This window comes from Salvelinus namaycush, unplaced genomic scaffold (assembly GCF_016432855.1).
Source record: "Salvelinus namaycush isolate Seneca unplaced genomic scaffold, SaNama_1.0 Scaffold164, whole genome shotgun sequence".
Classification (NCBI taxonomy): domain Eukaryota; kingdom Metazoa; phylum Chordata; class Actinopteri; order Salmoniformes; family Salmonidae; genus Salvelinus; species Salvelinus namaycush.
The window spans coordinates 184191-207832 of NW_024058386.1; positions in this window are offsets into that span (position 1 = coordinate 184191).

Consider the following 23642-nt stretch of genomic DNA (forward strand, 5'->3'; position numbering starts at 1 on the left):
ATCAATGTGACAAGAGATGCTCTGATAAAAGATCTCTGATCAAACATCAGAAAATACATGAAGAAGTTGTTTCATGATATCAATGAAATAATGTCACAATGTAGAATGTTTTAACAGTGTAGTAGGAGTGTTTTAATAATGTCACAATGTAGAATGTTTTAACAGTGTAGTAGGAGTGTTTTAATAATGTCACAATGTAGAATGTTTTAACATATGGATATTAGCCTCATTGGGGGAAATCCAGGCTCTGAATTGAAAGAGTATTATTTATAGGATTTAACAAAAAGTGACTAACAAAAAAAAAAGTTGTGTTACACTTACCACGTTGGTGACGCACTTGAATCAAAATGTAGCTAGCTGTTTTCTACAAGTTGTCCTCTAACCAGTGATGTACACATTATTCCCAGATTCCGTGTGTTTTTTGAGCTGTTAGTTTTAACAGGACGTGCAACCTCATCTCCCTCCTCTCGCACAAATGATTTCAACGTGATATCGATGAGAGATGACAAATAAGTGTTGCGTTCCTTTGTTTAGCGACCCCTAAATCTAAATGCATCACTCCAAAATGTAGCTGACTGTCTTCTGCAGGTTGTCCTCTAACCAGTGAGGTGAAAGATATCTCCCATTTCCATTTGTTTTTTTAGTTGTGTTAGTTTCAACAGCAAGTAGATCTGAATTCCCCCCTAATCGAAATCAGTGATTTATTGCTACTTGTCCAAAAAACAGCGTTTTTGGTGCTTGCGCAATTTATAAGGTACTTGTTTTAAAAAATACAAGTAATATGATTGTTGTGGCAGATGTTTGTGTAGATAGTACATTTTAGGTTTTAGGTTTTGAATATATCACAAACTGTTTCTGCATATTGGTTATTGATTTGGATACGTTTAAACTGTGTTTTGACATTGGGCTATCCCACCTAGCAAAATGTAATTGAAAAGACGTTGAAAATAAGACTATGCCCAACTTCCAATATAGTTTGCTTTTAGTTGAAAGTGAAAGTTGAGAAGATGTCTTTTCGGGTCATTATTTCAATGACTTGAATTTTTTAAATTTCAACGTACTTGTAGCCTATACACATGGACGCAGTATAATACATTTGTCTGTACTCAATTTTATGAACAATCCTACATCACTCCAGTATTTCTTGACAACATTCAAATGCTAATTGTCTTTATTCCACTACTGAAGAAGCATGATTCAAATCACCTCATATTTCAAACATTCAGCATGACAAAATATACATTTTTATTATTCCATGCCTCACCATTAAGTTAATTACTGCCAATACATATTAACAAAGGGGTGTACATTTGTTTTTGATATTTCATATTTACAATTCATGTAACATTTAGTAATCATAATTATTTATGTAACCAACTGACAATTTTTTGGTACAATTATATTGACATTGTTGCCCTGCTTTTAGAATATCAGGGTTCATTCTCAGATGTGCCAAACCAAATGTACTAGAGCATGACATTGGGGACTGGGCCCCGATCCAACAACATACCTATCGAGTGAACCCTGAAACGAGAGAGAAGCTACGCAGTGAGCTGGAAAGTTACTACGGATATTAAGGAGTTTCCGCTTCTCTCTTTCTAGAAACTAGTGAGTTTTAGGAAGACGAGAGATCTAGAAGCTAGTGAGTTTTTCAAAAAATAAGATTGTAGAAAAATATATAAATTTTGAAATGTGTTTTTTCTGTTTTTAATTGTTGACAGCCAGTAGACAGATACCATGTTTATATTGGTGAAGGTGAAGCATTGTAGTTGATTATAATGTGAAATGGAAGTTGTTTTCTGTTGGTGGTAAGCAAACTTGTCCAACAAAAATATAGGATATGTTTGTTGTCTTAAAGCGGGAAGGTGTTACAGGCTTTGGTTTTTCCATTTATGTTTTGAGGTTGGACTTTCGCACGTATAGCTCGTTAGCACGTAGGACGCACTGATTGGTGTCACCTCTTTAGTCAGTATGTGTTACACCTGTGCTGGCTTGTCCATCTCTTTAGTGGGAAGGTGTTTCACCTGAGCTGGTCCCGGTTCTATTTAAGAGTGTCTGGCCCAGTGCTATAGTTGTATTGATAGATGTGGAGAGTCAACAACTTTTAGTTGCTCCACCTTTTTTGGTTTGCTTCCTGTTTTGTTTTGTGTGTTTTTTTTCTTCTTTTGTTTGCTTTTTGGGAATTTTTGGTGGGTCTCATGGTGGGTGTATTTTATGTCCCAGTTGTTGTTACCAGTCAATTTTCAGTGGACACTGAGAGCAAAATTGCAAGATTATGTTATAATACTTTTATTGCATCAAATGGTTGTTTTATGTAACAGAATAGAGGGTTTTTATAACTATTGTGTCTGTGTGTTCTACTGAGGATGGGCCTCTGGGAGATAACACTGACAGGAGATTTACAATGTCTTTTGGGTGATAAAACCTAAAGAGACCGCATTCCAGAGCATGAGTTAATGTTTCTGTTCTATATGGTACCAGGGAGAGATGACCTCAGGGCCAGACCCTGGTCTCTAAACAAAGAGTACTGTTTTTACAGCAGATACTGTCTGCTTAGAATTATAACTATCTTTCATACAACTCTTAACCTTGTGACTCGTTCTATACATCTGTTCGTCATGTAGGTTGAAAGGGGTGTATCTTGGCTATAAAATACTTTTGTCTCTGGGCTCTCAACGAGTCATCTGAGGGTGATTTGTCAACCAGCCATCATTATCGTAGAGCACTCAATTGATTCACTTTATATGTGTGCGTTGTATTGACCTGCTCCCTTATTAATAAGTGAATAAAGATTTAGTTTAAGAATAACTCTGACTTGTGTGATACGTTTGTCTCATCATTTGATATGAAAGAAATTAACCACCACATTTGGCGACGGGGATGTGAATCTTCACTTGGTGACCGCTTCTGACGACCTGGGTAAATGGTGCTCCAGGGATCTCAGGGAGACCACACTTCGGAACGGAGCAGATGGACCCACCTTTGACCTGAGAGGCAGCGAGCCGAGTGGATACCACATCTCAAATCTAGTTTAAATTAAAGAATGAGGTGAGCGAAACACGCAAAGTGTAGTTTTTAGAAATGCCTCGTAGGCTCTGAGTGTGTATTCCTGTGTGTGAGGGGGCACCTTGGAGGTGTAAACAGGGCCGAGGCTGTAGGCTCTGAGTGTGTATTCCTGTGTGGAGGTGTAAACAGGGCCCAGTCAGGAGGCTCTGAACTAGATGAAAACTAGAATCTGTGTTTACTAGTTCAGACCATTTAGGATATAGTATAAGATAGTAAGGTGCACCTGTAATTATTTTAAACCTATAATTGTTTTAAACCTGGACCCCATTTTAAAACCTTTTGTCAATAGGGGGGCGCTGTTTTCACTTTGTAAAAAATCATTCCCAAATTAAACTGCCTCGTACTCAATTCTTGCTCGTACAATATGCATATTACTATTACTATTGGATAGAAAACACTCTCTAGTTTCTAAAACCGTTTGAATTATATCTGTGAGTAAAACAGAACTAATTTTGCAGCAAACTTTCTGTCAGGAAGTGAGAAATCTGAAATCGGGGGCTCTGTTCCAGGGTCATCCTATTAATTTGCATGGAATCTATGGGTCTACATGCACTGCATACGCCTTCCACTAGATGTCAATAGGCAGTGAGAGGTGGAATGGGGTGTATAGCTTTACCTGAGGCCGAACAAGACCTCTTGGAATGACGTGGCCAGTCTTGGTTGATAATTCGGCAGATGAAGAGGACATTCTACAACCAAACAACGATTATTCTGGACAAAGGACCCCCTGTACAAGATTCTGATGGAAGCTCATCAAAAAGTAGGAACCATTTATGATATTATTTCGTATTTCTGTCAAATGTGTGGTCGTATTTCCCGCCCCGATTTTGGGCGCTGTCTCGCTATAACGTAAGCTGTATGTCGTACTAAAGTTATTTTAAAAAATCTAACACAGCGGTTGCATTAAGAACTAAGCTATCTTTAATTTGCTGTCCAACATGTATTTTTTAGTAAAGTTTATGAATAGTTATTTGATTAGATTAGGTGCCTCTCCAAGATTTCTCCTGACATTTTTATTGCATTTTGCCTACGTTTTCACATTGTATAACCACGATTTGTGCCGCTAAATATGCACATTTTCGAACAAACCATATATGTATTGTGTAATATGATGTTATAGGACTGTCATCTGATGAAGATTGTGAAGGTTAGTGAAAAATGTATATCTTTTGCTGGTTTATTCGCTATCGCTAACGTTGTGTTGAATGAATGCGGTTGTGTGGTAGGCTATTGTAGTAAGCTAATATAATGCTATATTGTGTTTTCGCTGTAAAACACTTAAAAAATCTGAAATATTGGCTGGATTCACAAGATGTTTGTCTTTCATTTGCTGTACACCATGTATTTTTCATAAATGTTTTATGATGAGTATTTAGGTATTTCACGTTGTTCTCTGTAGTTATTCTAGCTGCTTTGGTGAGACTTGTGATGGTGGCTGCAATGTAAAACTATGATTTATACCTGAAATATGCACATTTTTCGAACAAAACATATGCTATACAATAAATCTGTTATAAGACTGTCATCTGATGAAGTTGTTTCTTGGTTAGTGACAATTTATATCTTTATTTGGTCGAATTTGTGATAGCTACCTATGCTGTAAAAAAAATGGTGAAAATATGCGGTTGAGTCTTTTGCTATCGTGGTTAGCTAATAGAAATACATGTTGTGTTTTCGCTGTAAAACATTTTAAAAATAGGAAATGATGGCTGGATTCACAAGATGTGTATCTTTCATCTGGTGTCTTGGACTTGTGATTTCATGATATTTAGATGCTAGTATTTACTTGTGGCGCTATGCTAGGCTATGCTAGTCAGCTTTTTTACTGATGAGGGTGCTCCCGGATCCGGGATTGTGACTCGTGAGAAGTAAAGTATTGAAAGATGTAAATGTATGAGATGCATTATCCTAGGAACTAACCATGAGATAGAAATGTGAATATATTCCTGCAGGTTAAAATATTGTTGAAAAACAACTCATTTATTAGGTATGTTTGAGAATAGCATTGTGTGACTGTGATATGAGTTGTGTGAATGTGGAAATGAGTCTTAATCTGACGTTTGGATAGTAACATATAGAAATATACTTAATCAGATGATTGAAATTTGGATAATAAGCGGGATGATATTTTAGAAAGCAGCGGAAGGTCTATAGTTCCTGGGAGGCTTGATTCTGCCGTGGTCTCTGGGAGGTTAGAGAACCGTTGAGGATCCGGTCATTGTCCGGGAAACAAACGTATATTTTTTTGGTTCTGCTGGAAGTATGTTTGAAGAGCTGCTTCGTAGCTATGGAGAGTCCTTGAAAAAGCAAATGGAATGTTTGTCGTGAGTACCTGAGAATTTCTTACGTTTTATATGGATACTGTTAATATATGAAAATGATGAATTGTACGTGTGTATAATGATTACTAGAGATTTGTTAAAGTAATACTGGGAATATAATTAGATACAATTTAATAAACAACTGATATGTAGACGAACATAGGTTTTGAGTTGGTATCTTTAATGGATAATTTGATAAAGATGAGGTTTAAGCATTATTGAACAGTCTACAAAGTCTGGGAGTTTCCCTAAGGATGAAACTATAAAACGCTTATTGGATTTTCCCTGTCCGGGTACTACATTTGAAATAAAACTGCCCTTATTGCCTGGGGGGGTTCTTCGCAGTATGAGAGGAGTTGCTAGATTTATTGAATAAACCTTTTTCCATAAAGTTAGAGTGAACCATGGTGGCTGACTAGCTGTTGATGTTGAAGAAGCGTCCCGTCCACTAGAATATATGTCACAGTGGCAGAATCACCTGAAAGACGCACATCGCCATCTGCTGACTGGAGTTGATATCGCAGTTGAGAAAATACTTTCAGACAAAAAGCTAAAAAGCGACTGCCCCTAAAAACCAACGACTCCCTTTAAAAAAGGGCGATGTGGCATCAGAAACATGTATTATAGTGTAAAAATGTACTACAAAGTGTAGCTAAATAGAATAACTTTGGTCATACCCCGTCCAAGGACGTTGAATTATGGCCAATATCAGGTCTGTCTGTTGTGGCCGCTATTTCGCCCTAAAATAGTCATCCCAAATTTGGCTGTGTATAACTATGTAAATGTCTCTCGGACAAGGTGACTTTTATCAATATACACTCTAAAAAGTAAAGGTTCCTGGAGTATCCTTTAGGGGTTCTTCAAATTGAAACTGTGGGGGAACCCCTAAAAGTTATTTGAAGAACCTTTTGTGGGAACCCCTATAAGTTCTTTGAAGAACCCCTTATCATGGTTCCTCAAAGAACCTTTTGGGGTTCATTTTTTTAACTCCCTGTCCACCCTCCCTCCACTATAAAAACATATTTGAATAATAATAACAATTTTGATTTAAATAATTAATTGTTTATTTAGTGGCACCACAAATGTGAATTAATATTTACAAAACAATTTACCAAATAAAACACATTACAAAATTGCAACATTTCTGCAGACATGTCAGACCATAATAAATAATACATTTACTTTGTATAGTGCTTTTCATGACATTTAAAATATATAAAATAATGATGTACAATAAAAACAACATACATTAAAAATGAATCATAGTTAAACTAACAACATTGTAGACTTGATGCTAAATACAGATTTTTCAGCTTTAGTGTGTATATCATATTCACTTAGCTATGTTAGGAAGTTTGCCATCTTTATGACCGGCCCTGGTAACTCCACCCCAACTTCTCTTATCCCCAGAACACAGTAACTTAACAACATAAGTGTTTTTCTGACATTTTTGGGAAATTGAATGGAAAATAAAAATCCAGCCTTAGCAGAGCCCCAAGTCCCATTGGGACGTCCTCAAGGGCGTGGATGTTCTCCCTATCAAAGGCCAGCGGGATTTCTCTCTCATGGTGAAATGGATTTCCGCCAATGTGCAGTAAAGGAGTGAAAAGCGGTGAAATCTGTGTCAACAAAAGTAAGAAAAGATGAATACACATACAAAGAACATAACAAATATTCAGCTGTAGTTTTATATAAGCATGCACACCTATGTTTACGAAGAAACAGATGATTGGTGCATAGGCATACCTTGTCACGGACATAAAGGCCACTCGGGTCCTCATTGAAGAGGTAGGGCAAGAGCAGAATCGCTGCTGTGGTCTCCAGTCCTAGTAAGGTAAAGCAATGATCTTACTACACTTGCTAATTTTATTACAAAATACATTAGTGAAAGGGAAGGAATAAGAGCAAATACCTCTTCTGTATTGTCCTTCAGGGACTGTCAAAATAGCAGGATGATGTCCTCACCCCTGCCTCGCCTCTCTACCTCTGCTAGTCCTTGAATTATCTTTTTGTCTATATCCATTCCATAGACTTGATTCATTTCTGAGAAGATCATTTCCACACATTTGTATCCTAATAGATTTTTGACACAATAGGCTGGAAAGCGACAATACTTTAAGAAGCTTTGTTTCCCCATCACTACTTTTCAGCATGTTCTCTGTGTAGTAGACTATTGGAGTTTTGCAACTTTTTCCACCTTGGCTTACTGCTAGCGCACTAGCTGACTGATCTGGAATCTATCTATTTTGGATATTGGCGATTTTCCCAGCCACCATTCTGTTTGTCTCTGCTCTTTTGATCTGCAGTTTTGTTTAAGTTGGGTTTTGTTAGTTGGGTTGTAACTGGTCTCCATTAGTATGGCTCCAGCTCGCTGACCATAGCTAGTTGGCTAACTGCATATAGCTAACATTCTTTGATATTTGGTTAGATGGCATTATGTATTTCCAAAACTTTGGTTTACTTTAATCACTCCATATTATGGCAAGAACAGCTCAAACAAGCAAAAAGAAATGACAGTCCATCATTACTTTAAGACATGAAGGTCAGTCAATATGGAAACTTTCAAGAACTTTGAAAGATTCTTCAAGTGCATTTGCAAAAACAATCAATTGCTATGATGACACTGGCTCTCATGAGGATTGTCACAGGAAAGGAAGACCAGCAGAGTTACCTTTGCTGCAGAGGATTAGTTCATTAGAGTTAACTGCACCTCAAATTGCAGCACATATAAATGCTTCAGAGTTCAAGTTACAGATACATCTCAACATCAGACTGTGTGAATCAGGCCTTCATGGTCAAATTGCTGCAAATAAACCACTACTAAAAGGACACCAAGTGGTGCAGTGGTCTAAGTCACTAGAGATCCTGGTTCGAGTCCAGGCTCTGTTGCAGCCGGCCACCACCGGGAGACCCATTGGGCGGCGCACAATTGGCCCAGCGTCGTCCAGGTCAGCGGAGGGTTTGGCCCGCAGGGATATTCTTGTCCCGTCCTGCACTAGCGAATCCTGTGGCGGGGCGGATGCAATACACGCTGACACGGTCGCCAGGTGTACGGTGTTTCCTTTGACACATTGGTGTGGCTGGCTTCCGGGTTAAGCGGACATTGTATCAAGAAGCACTGTGTCTTGGCTGGGTTGTGTTTCAGAGGACGCACGGCTCTCGACCTTCGCCTCTCCCGAGTCCGTACGGGAGTTGCAGCGATGGGACAAGACTGTAACTACCAAATGGATACCATGAAATTGGGGAGAAAAAGGGGTAAAAAAAATAAAATGAAATGAAATAAAAAATAAAATAAAGAAAAGACACAAATATCAAGAAAAGACTTGGGCCCGAGCAATGGACATTAGAAACCCGAGCAATGGACATTAGATCAGTGGAAAACTGTCCTTTGGTCTGGTTCCAACCGCTGTGTCTTTGTGAGATGCAGAGTAGGTGAACGGATGATCTTCTCATGTGTGGTTCCCACCGTGAAGCATGGAGTAGGAGGTGTGATGGTGTGGGGGATGCTTTGCTGGTGACACTGTCTGTAATTTATTTAGAATTCAAGGCATACTTAACCAGCATGGCTACCACATCATTCTGCAGCGATACGCCATCCCATGTAGTTTGTGCATAGTGGGACTATCATTTGTTTTTCAACATGACAATGACCCAAAACACATCTCCAGGCTGTGTAAGGGCTATTTGACCAAGGAGAGTGATGGAGTGCTGCATCAGATGACCTGGCCTTCACAATCACCTGACCTCAACCCAATTGCGATGGTTTGGGATGAGTTGGACCGCAGAGTGAAGGAAAAGCAGTGCTCAGCATATGTGGGAACTCCTTCAAGACTGTTGGAAGAGCAGTCCAGGTGAAGCTGGTTGAGAGAATGCCAAGAGTGTGCAAAGTTGTCATCAAGGCAAAGGGTGAATACTTTGAAGAATCTCAAATATAAAATATATTTTGATTTGTTTAACACTTTTTTGGTTACTACATGATTCCATATATGTTATTTAATAGTTGTGTTGTCTTCACTATTATTCTACAATGTAGACAATAATTAAAATAAAGAAAAAACATTGAATTTGTAGGTGAGTCCAAACAATTGACTGGTACTGCAGGAACAACTGTCTGTGTTAAAAAGGCCCAGCTGGATTGAATTTAGCTATTTAAAATGACATATTTGAATGTTAAATGATTTGTTCTGTTTGTCAATACAAGACAGGGCCTGTGGAGGCTTGGGCTATTAGTGGTAGATTTGGGGGAATAGTGATAGATTTTGGAGAGACCCTTGTCATTACAGCCAATCAGTGAGCAGCTTCCCTTCCCCCAGATCTCAGACAGTTCTGTTACAACACTTCCCCTGCTTTCCTCAACAATGGAGTAGCTTCTCCTGCTTTCATCAACAATGGAGTAGCTTCCCCTGCTTTCCTCAACAATGGAGTAGCTTCCCCTGCTTTCCTCAACAATGGAGTAGCTTCCCCTGCTTTCATCAACAATGGAGTAGCTTCCCCTGCTTTCCTCAACAATGGAGTAGCTTCTCCTGCTTTCATCAACAATGGAGTAGCTTCCCCTGCTTTCCTCAACAATGGAGTAGCTTCCCCTGCTTTCCTCAACAATGGAGTAGCTTCCCCTGCTTTCCTCAACAATGGAGTAGCTTCCCCTGCTTTCCTCAACAATGGAGTAGCTTCTCCTGCTTTCATCAACAATGGAGTAGCCCACTGAGCTAAAGCCTTGCCATATATTTTTTTTAAAGGAGTGGGGCATTTTTTACAATTAGGAAATAATATGTCATATTTTACTCGTACCTCAGCCAGCATTGTGAATGGTGTCTGAGGCGGTGACATACTAGACCGTGGCAGTAAATCTAATACTTAGGTGTTTTTAGTCATGCATGAAACGGCTGGGGTGGTTCTGTGGTTATAAATTACTGACCTTGGAATACATTTCTGGCCATGCTGGCAGGGTCTGAATCAAACCCAATGTCCACCTGGCACACTGGCAGGGTCTGAATCAAACCCAATGTCCACCTGGCACACTGGCAGGGTCTGAATCAAACCCAATGACCACCTGGCACACTGGCAGGGTCTGAATCAATCCCAATGTCCACCTGGCACACTGACAGGGTCTGAATCAAACCCAATGTCCACCTGGTACACTGACAGGGTCTGAATCAAACCCAATGTCCACCTGGTACACTCTGGGCTTAACTTTACTGTCTCTTTCCATGAAACATGGATGCCAAATTAATGTGCTTGGGGACCAAACAAGTCTTCAGGCAAGGTTACTCATGTGGTTAACCAAACCATCTCTATTAGACGTCACCTCTTTGGACCTCATCTCAGTGAGTTTAGGTTGGGGAAACTGTGGAGGAGAGGGCTTTGGACCTCATCTCAGTGAGTTTAGGTTGGGGAAACTGTGGAGGAGAGGGCTTTGGACCTCATCTCAGTGAGTTTAGGTTGGGGAAACTGTGGAGGAGAGGGCTTTGGACCTCATCTCAGTGAGTTTAGGTTGGGGAAACCGTGGAGGAGTGGGCTTTGGACCTCATCTCAGTGAGTTTAGGTTGGGGAAACTGTGGAGGAGAGGGCTTTGGACCTCATCTCAGTGAGTTTAGGTTGGGGAAACTGTGGAGGAGAGGGCTTTGGACCTCATCTCAGTGAGTTTAGGTTGGGGAAACTGTGGAGGAGAGGGCTTTGGACCTCATCTCAGTGAGTTTAGGTTGGGGAAACTGTGGAGGAGAGGGCTTTGGACCTCATCTCAGTGAGTTTAGGTTGGGGAAACCGTGGAGGAGTGGGCTTTGGACCTCATCTCAGTGAGTTTAGGTTGGGGAAACCGTGGAGGAGAGGGCTTTGGACCTCATCTCAGTGAGTTTAGGTTGGGGAAACCGTGGAGGAGAGGGCTTTGGACCTCATCTCAGTGAGTTTAGGTTGGGGAAACTGTGGAGGAGAGGGCTTTGGACCTCATCTCAGTGAGTTTAGGTTGGGGAAACCGTGGAGGAGAGGGCTTTGGACCTCATCTCAGTGAGTTTAGGTTGGGGAAACTGTGGAGGAGAGGGCTTTGGACCTCATCTCAGTGAGTTTAGGTTGGGGAAACCGTGGAGGAGAGGGCTTTGGACCTAGTTCGTGGCATTGAGGAGGAGAGAGCAGCTGTAACACAGTACCTGGTCTAGTACATGACATTGGGAAAGGGACAAGGGGGATACCAAGAGTCTGTTGATTGGTCGGTCATTGGGTTAATTTGTTTTACAATATGTTCAAATCAAGCTTTATTTATACACCACATTTCAGACATGGATGCAACAATGACTTCATACAAAAAAAACGATGAATATAAACAGAAATATTTAGTACACAACAAACATAAGAGGATAAAAAACAGAAGAATAACAACTGAAAGACTAATGAACATTCTAAGGAAATGCCATTGATTAAAATATGAATAATATCCAACCCAAAATATAAGCTTGTTTTTTAGGAGGGTCTCTGATAGACACTATGGGAGTGTCCACTGAAAGTTGACTAGTGACAACAACTGGGAAGTAAAAGCCACCCACTAAATCTGCCCAAGAAGAGGCAAACGAAAGAAAAACCCACACCAAACGTAAAGACAGGAAGCAAACCAAAAAGGTAGCACAACTAAAGGTGTTGACTCTCCACATCTATCAAGACAACTGGAGCACTGGGCCAGACACTCTTAAATAGAACCTGGACCAGCTCAGGTGAAACACCTTCCCACTAACAAGATGGACAAGCCAGCACAGGTGGCTAAAGAGGTGACACCAATCAGGGCGTCCTACGTGCTAATGAGCTATACGTGCTAAAGTCCAACCTCAAAACATAAATGGAAAAACCAAAGCCTGTAACACCTTCCCCCTTAAGACAACAAATATATCCTATGTTTTTGTTGGACAAGTTTGCTTACCACCAACAGAAAACAACTTCAAGGCTCCCGAGTGGCACAGTGGTCTAAGGAACTGCATCGCTGTGCAACCGGAGACTCTTGGTTCAAGCCCAGGCTTGAACCAAGAGACCAGGCCGAGACCAGGAGGCCCATGGGGCGGCGCACAATTGGCCTAGTTAGGGAGGGTTTGGCCGGCAGGGATATCCTTGTCTCATCGCGCACTAGTGACTCCTGTGGCGGGCTGGGCGCAGTGCACGCTGACTAGGTCACTAGGTGTACGGTGTCTCCTTGGTGCTGGCTTCCGGGTTGGATGCGTGCTGTGTTAAGAAGCAGTGCGGCTTGGTTGTGTTTCGGAGGACGCATGACTCTCGACCTTCGCCTCTCCCGAGTCTGTGCGGGAGTTGTAGCGATGAGAAAAGAAAGTAATTACTAACTATCAACATGCGTCAACAACAAAAAACATATTGTATTATTTTTTAATCCCTTTTCTTTCGATAGAATCCTAAAACTCACTAGCTTCTAGAACTCTCGTCCCCTTGAAACGAGCCCAAACAAAACTCATCTCCAATACGGAAAAACATGCAGTCAAAATAAATTGTGATCCATTGTAACACACTGGTTAAACACAAATCTTTTTGACTGCTCACCCTTGGGACAATCAGCAACCAAGTTGTCCTTACCACAGACATGTCTGATTTCAAGAGGAAACTCCTGCAATATCTGTAGTAACTTTCCACCTCACTGCGGAGCTTTTCTCTCTTTTCAGGGTTCACTCAATAGGCATGTTGTTGGATCAGGGCCCAGTCCCCAATGTCATGCTCTAGTACATTTGGGTTGGCACATCTGAGAATGAACCCTGATATTCTAAAAGCAGGGCAACAATGTCAATATAATTGTACCCAAAAATTGTCAGTTGGTTGCAAAAATAATTACGGTTACTAAATCTAACATGAATATTTAACATGAAAAATCTAAACCAAATGTAGACCCCTTTGTTAATATGTATTAGCAATAATTCACTTAATGGTGAGGCATAAAATATATATTTTGTCAGGCTGAATGTTTGAAATATGAGTAGGTGATTTGAGTCATGCTTCTTCAGTAGTGGAATAAAGACAATTAGCACTTGAATGTTGTAAATAAATACTGGAGTGATGTAGGATTGTTCATAAAATTGATTATAGGCCAATTTATTATACTGCGACCATGTGTATAGGCTGCAAGTACGTTGAAATTAAATAGATTTCTTTCCAACTTTCACTTTCAACTAAAACCAAACTTATAGTGTATGTCGGGCAATGTCTTATTTTCAACGACATTTTGCTCGGTGGGATAGCCCCAATGTCACAGTTTTAACGTGTCAAAAATCAATAGTCCAAATGCATAAACAGTTTGTGATAAATTGAAAAAATAAACATAAAATGTACTATATTCACAAACATCTGCCACAATAATAATATTACTTGAATGTACTTATACAAGAACCTTATAAACTGCACAAGCACCAAAAACGCTGTTGTTTTGACAAGTAGCAATAAATCACTGATATCGATTAGGGGGGGAAATCAGGTTGTACTTGCTGTTGAAACTAACATAAAAAAAAAACATGGAAATGGGAGATATCTTTTAGCTTACAGGTTAGAGGACAACTTGCAGAAGACAGTCAGCTAAATTTTGGAGTGATGCATTTAGATTTAGGGGTTGCTAAACAAAGGAACGCAAGACAAATTTGTCATAAATCCTCAATATCATGCTAAAATCATTTGTGCGAGAGGAGGGAGATGAGGTTGCACGTCCTGTTAAAACAAAAACCACACGGAATCTGGGAGTAATGTGTACATCCCTGGTGTACATCCCTGGTTAGAGGACAATTTGTAGAAAACAGCTCGCTACATTTTGAAGTGTTGCATTATGATTCAAGTGGGTCACCAACGTGGTAAGTGTAACACAACTCTTTTGTTAGTACATTTAAAAAAAAATCTTAACAGTACTCTTCCAATTCAGGGCCTGGATTTTCCCCCTGAGGCTAATATCCATATCATGTTGAAATCAATTGATAAGGGGGCAAACGTTTAGGGTTCTACATTGTGACATCATTCAAATACTCCTACTACAATGTGTTAACATTCTACACTGTGACATTAATTCATTGATATCATGAAACAACTCCTTCATGTATGTATTTTCTATTACTTGATCAGAGATCTTTTATCAGATTATCTCGAGATTTATTTCCTGTGTGTGTTATCTGGTGTTGTACCAGGCTGTTTGACTGAGTAAAACTCTTCCCACATTGATTACAGCTATAAGATTTATCTGCTGTGTGTGTTCTCTGGTGTACTGTCAGATTGCCAGATTGAACAAAACTCTTCCCACATTAAGTACAGCTATTAGGTTTCTCTCCTGTGTGTGTTCTCTGGTGAAGAGTCAGATTGCTCGAAGTAGTAAAACTCTTCCCACATTCATTACAGCTATATGGTTTATCTCCTGTGTGTGTTCTCTGGTGTGATATCAGGCTGCTTAGGTAAGCAAAACTCTTCCCACATTGAGTACAGCTATAAGGCTTCTCTCCTGTGTGTATTCTCTGGTGTGATTTCAGGCTGCTTCGCTGAGTAAAACTCTTCCCACATCCATCACAGCTATAAGGTTTCTCTCCTGTGTGTGTTCTCTGGTGTATCTTCAGATGGCTAGATGTAAAAAAACTCTTCCCACATTGAGTACAGCTATGAGGTTTCCCTCCTGTGTGTGTTCTCTGGTGATGAGTCAGATTACACACCGTTCTAAAACTATTCCCACATTCATCACAGCTATATGGTTTATCTCCTGTGTGTGTTCTCTGGTGTGAAATCAGGTTGCTAAGCTGAGTAAAACTCTTCCCACATTGACCACAGCTATAAGGTTTCTCTCCTGTGTGTGTTCTCTGGTGTATCTTCAGATGGCCAGATGTAAAAAAACTCTTCTCACATTGATTACAGCTATACGGTTTCTCTCCTGTGTGTGTTCTCTGGTGTATCTTCAGATGGCCAGATGTAAAAAAACTCTTCTCACATTGACCGCAGCTATAAGGTTTCTCTCCTGTGTGTGTTCTCTGGTGTGATATCAGGCTGGCTGAATGAGTAAAACTCTTCCCACATTGAGTACAGCTATAAGGTTTCTCTCCTGTGTGTGTTCTCTGGTGTGACATCAGGCTGGTTGAATGAGTAAAACTCTTCCCACATTGAGTACAGCTATAAGGTTTCTCTCCTGTGTGTGTTCTCTGATGAATTTTAATGCCTGCTGAGGAGGTGAATCTCTTCCCACAGTCAGAGCAGCAGTGAGGTTTCTTCCCTGTGGATCTCTGCGGGTGTTTCTTGAGGTGTTCTAATGTGGAGAGACTCTTCTCTGCCTTGTTAGCATCATGAGGTTGTTGAGGCTCCCCAGAGGATCCACGATAGTCCCGTCTCTCTCCTGTGTGAACAACAAAGTCAGACAGATGGTTAAAGGCCCACAACAGCAGACATCTACTGTAAAAGGTGATGCCAACAGTGTAGCCATGATGTTGTACAACAATTGACGTCTGTACTGAATGTAATAATTATTTGACATTTGTCTTAAAATGAGCAAGAACAGTCATATTTTGTCTTGTTTTCACATTAGTAGTAACATCTAAGATTGTAGACTAGAAATAAGTTATTCATGCTGTTGAAACTCTAAGTAGTGTGCCAGACGACTTTTGGTCTCCAATATAGGCCCCATTTTGTGTTTTCTAAAATTGCGGCATGAGGGCGATGCACATGCAATTTGGTTGTAGAAACTCCTCCCTGCTAATGAGGAACCGATAGTTATGGATGTAGTATATCTGCCAGGAGCAAAAATGGTGAGCAAAGATTTTAGTTTTTCACAATGTATTCTGAATGTGAATATGGGAAATCTCAGGGGAGTAACCTCCATTTCCAGGTTGCTTATGAGTGCATTTCACACTACTTTGGATTAAAATTGTAAGGCTCGTTTGAATGTCCTGCTTAAAATAATGTGTGTCATCATCGCAAATCAACCGCTTTGTACTTAAAAAACACTTCAACCAGTAAAATGCTCTTTGGCTAGCTTTTCCATCAGCCTGACAATGAGGGTTTGTACACTGTTTGCTAAATTGGCTCATAACTTCACCTAACAACGAATCTACCTATGTAATGAACGAAGAAGCACTTTGGTTGTTGTTGCATGACATACATAGTGTATTCTAGGACCCATAACAATAACATAGACCTACCGTAGGACCCATAACTTCACCTAACAATAACAGACCTACTGTAGGACCCATAACTTTACCTAACAATAGCATAGACCTACTGTAGGACCCATAACTTACACTAACAATAACATAGACCTACTGTAGGACCCATAACTTCACCTAATAACATAGACCTACTGTAGGACCCATAACTTTACCTAACAATAGCATAGACCTACTGTAGGACCCATAACTTACACTAACAATAACATAGACCTACTGTAGGACCCATAACTTACACTAACAATAACATAGACCTACTGTAGGACCCATAACTTCACCTAATAACATAGACCTACTGTAGGACCCATAACTTCACCTAACAACAAATATAGGAAAATAGCTCTGTGTGTTGTACAATAGCCTATCCATCAAGGAACAGTTCTCTACACATTATGAGGTAAGTATCTCTGTGTCCAAACAGACTAACGAGACCCTACTGTAAATCAAGCAGACAATAACACACTATAAACATCAATTTGTTAGGGATGTTGGATCCAACGTGGAGCACGGCATAACTGTCTTTACCAGAGTAATGAATGAAGAAGCACTTTGGTTGTTTTTGCATGTTGTGATGTTTGTCATTTGACTGTCATTCAGAAAATGATTTCCTGGATCAGCTGATGATAGTTGAACATGTCTAGAAGAAAAATAAACGCACACCTATTTAGGCGAGGTGCTGGCTAGCGGAGTAGAAAACTTGAAAGGAGAGCCGCACACTCTAGGAGCTCAGATGCAAAAATATAATATCCAACGTTTCGACAGCCAAGCTGTCTTCAGCAGGGTATAATCACAAACACTGTGGGATGACTCGTTTATATAGTGTCAATAGACACACAGGTGTCTGTAATCATGGCCAAGAGGGGCCTAATATCATTGGTTAATTCTCAAATATTAAAATGGCATACAAAGAACAGCATACAAAAAACAAATGGATAGCATACGATCATAGATTCATTTTAGACTACACAAGCTTACAAACAATTACAATGGCAAAGTCACAATAATCACAAGAATGGCTTCAGATCAAAGTCTACGTTGAGACCGAAGGGAGCAAGGGTGTTTAAGTTAAAGATCCAGGCAGCCTCTCGTTTTAACAATCAATTATCAAGGTCACCCCCTCTCCTAGGGAGGGTGACATGTTCGATGCCAATTTAACGCAGAGACGAAATCGAGTGGCCTGCCTCCAAAAAGTGGGCCGCAACTGGGTAAGTCAAGTTTTTGCACCTAATGGTGCTACGATGCTCTGAGGTACATACTTTTAATTCGCGCTTTGTTTTACCCACATCATTTTTACCACAAGGACAAGTTATAAGATAAATACCTGCCTTAGTGGAGCACGTAATAACGCCTTTGATTGGGATTGATTTCCCTGTTTGTGGGTGTTTAAAGGATCTGCATTTATAAGTGCCATTGCATTGAGCACAGCCATTACACTTGTGATTTCCATCCAGTAGGGGCACAAATAGACGTTGTTCAGGAATATCTTGGGGGGTTAAATCAGAGTGTACCAATTGGTCTCTGAGATTTCTACTAAGATGACATTGAATGTTCCTGAGTGGCCCATTACCGAGACTATCATCGGATTTTAGAATGTGCCAATGTTTGTGAACGATTCCCTTAATTTGTTCAGAGCGCTTTGAATAGCGGGTAGTTAGAATGCAAGAACGCGTTTTTTTGCGAGACTACCCTTGAAAAGGGTAATGTCTAGTTTTTAGTTTTTTTTTCTCAATGGCAATATTAATCTGATCATATTTGTACCCCCTCTCCTTGAACTTTCTTTGAGTCTCAGCCATATTTCTGTCGAAATCTGATTGTTTTTTGCAAATTCTTTTGATTCGACAGAATTAGCTGTAGGGCAAACTATTTTTCAAGGGAAGTGGGTGACAACTGTCAGCTCTCAACAAACTGTTACGATCAGTAGGTTTCCTGTAAAGATCAGTGTATAGAACATTATTTTCACACAAGATCAGAAGATCAAGAAAAGTGATTTGAGGTGTATCAGATTGCATAGTAAATCTCAAATGTTCAGAACAGGAGTTAAGAAAAGCATGGAACGCCTGGAGCTGTTTTGCATCACCCCTCCATAGAACAAAAATATCATCAATATACCGTTTCCAAATAATGATGTTAATCAAGAAAACATTTTTGAGAGGATTGAAAATAGACTGTTTCTCCATGTAACTCACATACAAATTAGCATAGGAAGGAGCCATGGGGGATCCCATAGCAGTACCCTTCGTCTGAATAAAGAAATCATTTAGAAACATGAAATAGTTGTGTGTGAGTACTATTCAGCCAATGTTATAATGCATGATGCACTGGAAGGTAGTTCATTAGGGTCACGTTGCAAAATAAAATGTTCCATAGTTTCAATACCGCCCTCGTGTGGAATATTTGTGTACAACGACTCAACATCAAAAGTAACTAACAAGGTATTCTCAGGGAGAGGATCAAGAGATTCAATGATAGAGATCATACTGCTTAACTTAAATACCCATCTAGGACAGTAACGATAGTGTTCGGAAATTGGGAAGCAGGGTCACTTCTGAGTTTCTTGTAAAAGGTGTTGTCAAGCAGTTGTCTATGACACTCATTTACATAAACTGTCCTATCCATCAGTACAACCGACCCACCCTTATCGGCAGGACGAATAAGGACTGAGGTATCGGATTTTAAAATCAAGCAAAGCTTGTTTTTTCTCCTTAGGTAAATTATGGAAAGATTTGGACTCCTGTTTGTTCTTAAGGAGATGAGCAACATCTTTTTCAACAAGTCTGCAATATGTCTCGATAGAGTGATTGCGATTGGTTGGAGGAATAAAATAACTCTTGCTTCTAAAAGGAGACGGAGTATGTCTAGGTAAGCAACAGCTCTACAAATAGCTGTTAATGATGATGGCATATTCAATGAACTGATGAAAACTAACCAAGCGCTCCAGGACAAGTTGTCTACAGAAATAAAGGAACTTAAAATCAAGAAATTCAACCAAGACAAAAAAAGACAAGGCCGAGGACAAAGTCTACTTCTGGAGAAACCCTGACAAGGGAGGTCCTGCTCCTCCTCTCCATGGCAGACGCAGGAGGGATGCCGCTAACTTCGATCCACCCCCGTCTGATCAACACTCTACAACCAGCGCCTCATCGGCTTCCAGTGGTAGTTTTTTTTCAAAGAGAGACTGGACAGACGGAAGGGCGGAGGTGGCCGCAGGCACGCGCATCGACGAGATGCCGCACCCGACGGGGTAAGAAGAAACGACTATCAGAGGCAGAGGAGACCGTTCACACGGTCCCAGAACCCACGGGACAGAGTGTCTTTAATTTATCAAGCAAGATATTGAGCCCTGCCCATGTCTCTTTGCTTAATAAAGGGTTATCTTTTGTGCCTACAACCCAGTGCAACGATTTTGATGTTAAGGTAGACATGTTTAATTTTTTTAGAAACATCCGTTTAAGGGAATACTTTAGTGTGCGGCTCTCCTTTATTTTCAAGATAGTTGAACATGTGACTAACAAAACAGCTACAGTATTAAGAATTATGTGTAATTATTGAAGAACCGTGTTAATCACAGTATCCATTTGGGTGTTGTCAATAAAGTTAAGGTGACTCTCGGTTAGAACCATTGGATTTTGCATACTCTGAAATGATTTAGAATTTCTGTGCCAATGAAAACTGTTTTCCCAGCGTAATATAAGGAAACTAAATGTTACGTAGGTAGAGTGCATCTCAGTGATCTGAATACAAAAACTGTACTAACAGGACAATAACCTAAACCACAAGGCCAAATCTACACTGGAGGAGCTTACCAAGATGACATTGAATGTTCCTGAGTGGCCTAGTTACAGTTTGGAGTAAAATCGTCTTGAAAGTCTATAGCAAAACTTGAAAATGGCTTTCTAGCAATGTTCAACATTCAACTTGACAGAACAGGAAGGATTTTAAAAAGAATAATGAATATTCACATGAAGATCAGTCGCCTGTTGGATGACATCACGACTTCCCATCAAGCCAACTCCTTGAATGCCTTACTATGACATCACTCACTCCTTCAAGTTCGCAGTTGTCTAAAAAAAACACTATTTTACTTTACTGTATTTATATATCACTTTTCAACAAGATTTTTTTTTTTTTTAATCCCTGGAGGACGTCATGAACAATTCATACATTTTTGTTTTTTTTCACCTTTATTTAACCAGGTAGGCCAGTTGAGAACAAGTTCTCATTTACAACTGCGACCTGGCCAAGATAAAGCAAAGCAGTGTGACAAAAACAACAGAGTTTCACATGGGATAAACAAAAGTACAGTCAATAACACAATAGAAAAATCTATATACAGTGTGTGCAAATGGAGTACAGAGGTAAGGCAATAAATAGGCCATAGTAGCAAAGTAATTACAATTTAGCATTAAGACTGGAGTGATAGATGTGCAGATGATGATGTCCAAGTAGAAATACTGGTGTGAGCAAAAAAAGTAAATAAAAACATGGGGATGAGGTAGGCAGTTGGATGGGCTATTTACAGATGGGCTGTGTACAGCTGCAGTGAATGGTAAGCTGCTCAGATAGCTGATTCTTAAAGTTAGTGAGGGAGATATAAGTCTCCAACTTCAGCGATTTTTGCAATTCGTTCCAGTCATTGGCAGCAGAGAACTGGAAGGAAAGGTTGCCAAAGTAGGTGTTGGCTTTGGGGATGACCAGTGAGATATACTTCCTGGAGCGCGTGCTATGGGTGGGTGTTGCTATGGTGACCAGTGAGCTGAGTTAAGGCGGCCTAGCAAAGACTTATAGATGAGCTGGAGCCAGTGGGTTTGGCGACGAATATGTAGCGAGGGCCAGCCGACGAGAACAGTGGTATATGGGGCTTTGGTGACAAAACAGATGGCACTGTGATAGACTGCATCCAGTTTACTGAGTAGAGTGTTGGAGGCAATTTTGAAAATGACATCGCCGAAGTCAAGGATCAGTAGGATAGTCAGTTTTACGAGGGTATGTTTGGCAGCGTGAGTGAAGGAGGCTTTGCTGTGAAATAGGAAGCCAATTCTAGATTTAATTTTGGATTGGAAATGCTTAATATTAGTCTGGAAGGAGAGTTTACAGTCTAGCCAGACACCTAGGCATTTATAGTTGTCCACATATTCTAAGTCAGAACCGTCCAGAGTAGTGATGCTGGACAGGCGGGTACGGGCAGCGATCGATTGAAGAGCATACATTTAGTTTTACTAACGTTTAAGAGCAGTTGGAGGCCAGGGAAGGAGTGTTGTATGGCATTGAAGCTCGTTTGGAGGTTTGTTAACACAGTGTACAAAGAAGGGACAGATATATACAGAATGGTGTCGTCTGCGTAAAGGTGGATCAAGAAATCACCCGCAGCAAGAGCAACATCGTTGGTACATACAGAGAAAAGAGTCAGCCCGAGGATTGAACCCTGTGGTACCCCCATAGAGACTGCCAGAGGTCCGGATAACAGGTCCTCCGATTTGACACACTGAACTCTATCTGAGAAGTAGTTGGTGAACCAGGCAAGTCAGTCATTTGAGAAACCAAGGCTGTTGAGTCTGCCGATAAGAATACGGTGATTGACAGAGTCGAAAGCCTTGGCCAGGTTGATGAAGACGGCTGCACAGTACTGTCTTTTATCGATGGCGGTTATGATATCGTTTAGTACCTAGAGCGTGGCTGAGGTGCACCCGTAACCAGCTCGGAAACCGGATTGCACAGCGAAGAAGGTACGGCGGGATTCAAAATGGTCAGTGATCTGTTTGTTAACTTGGCTTTCGAAGACTTTAGAAAGGCAGGGCAGGATGGATATAGGTCTGTAACAGTTTGGGTCTAGAGTGTCACCCGCTTTGAAGAGGGGGATGACCGCGGAAGCTTTCCAATCTTTAGGAATCTCGGACGATACGAAAGAGAGTTTAAACAGACTAGTAATAGGGGTTGCCACAATGGCCGCGGATAATTTTTTAGAAAGAGAGGGTCCAGATTGTTTAGCCCAGCTGATTTGTACGGGTCCAGGTTTTGCAACTCTTTCAGAACATAAGCTATCTGGATTTGGGTGAAGGAGAAGCTGGGGAGGTTTGGGCTTGTAGATGCAGGGAGTGGGGAGCTGTTGACCGGGATTGGGGTAGCCAGGAGGAAAGCATGGAGGACCCGGTTACGAACTCGGGTCTCCGGTGTGAGAAACAGTCACTTCGCAAACTGAGCCACTAATAGTCGGCAGAATCCAGAAGATGAGGCAGACACAGCAGTACTTGAGACGGTGTTTAAATAAAGAAAAAAGGAAAGTTCTTCAGGCAAAAATATAAATCCACAACATCAAAAGTAATTCCAAGAGAAGAAGGAAATCCTCCAAGTCAAAAGGTAAATCCACAAGGTGGTAAGTACAGCAGGAAAAAGCCTCAAAAGATAATCCAAAATAAATAAACGAGAACAAAAACAGAACAATAACAGTATCACAAGAGAGTCCAACTGGAGCAACAAATGTTCACAGCATCGCTAGGGCTGGGTGCTAACATTCAAACACAGAGCAAAGAACTGAGGAAAACTAAGGGTTTAAATACATTCAAGGGAAACGAGGCACAGGTGCAAATAATAACTGGAAACAAGGGAAAACAAAAGGGTCAAAAAAGCACAACGGGGGCATCTAGTGGCCAAAACCGGAACAATCCTGGCCAAATCCTGACAGAAGTTCTCAATTATCGTGGATTTATCGGTGGTGACAGTGTTTCCTAGCCTCAGTGCAGTGGGCAGCTGGGATGAGGTACTCTTATTCTCCATGGACTTTACAGTGTCCCAAAACTTTTTGGAGTTAGAGCTACAGAATGCAAATTTCTGTTTGAAAAAGCTAGCTTTTGCTTGCCTAACTGACTGTGTGTATTAGTTCCTGACTTCTCTGAAAAGTTGCATATCGCAGGGACTATTCGATGCTAGTGCAGTACGCAACAGGATGTTTTTATGCTGGTTGAGGGCAGTCAGGTCTGGAGTGAACCAAGGGCTATATCTGTTCTTAGTTTTACATTTTTTGAAAGGGGCATGCTTATTTAAGGTGGTAAGGAAATTACTTTTAAAGAACAACCAGGCATCCCAGTTTAAGTCACCTAGCAGAACG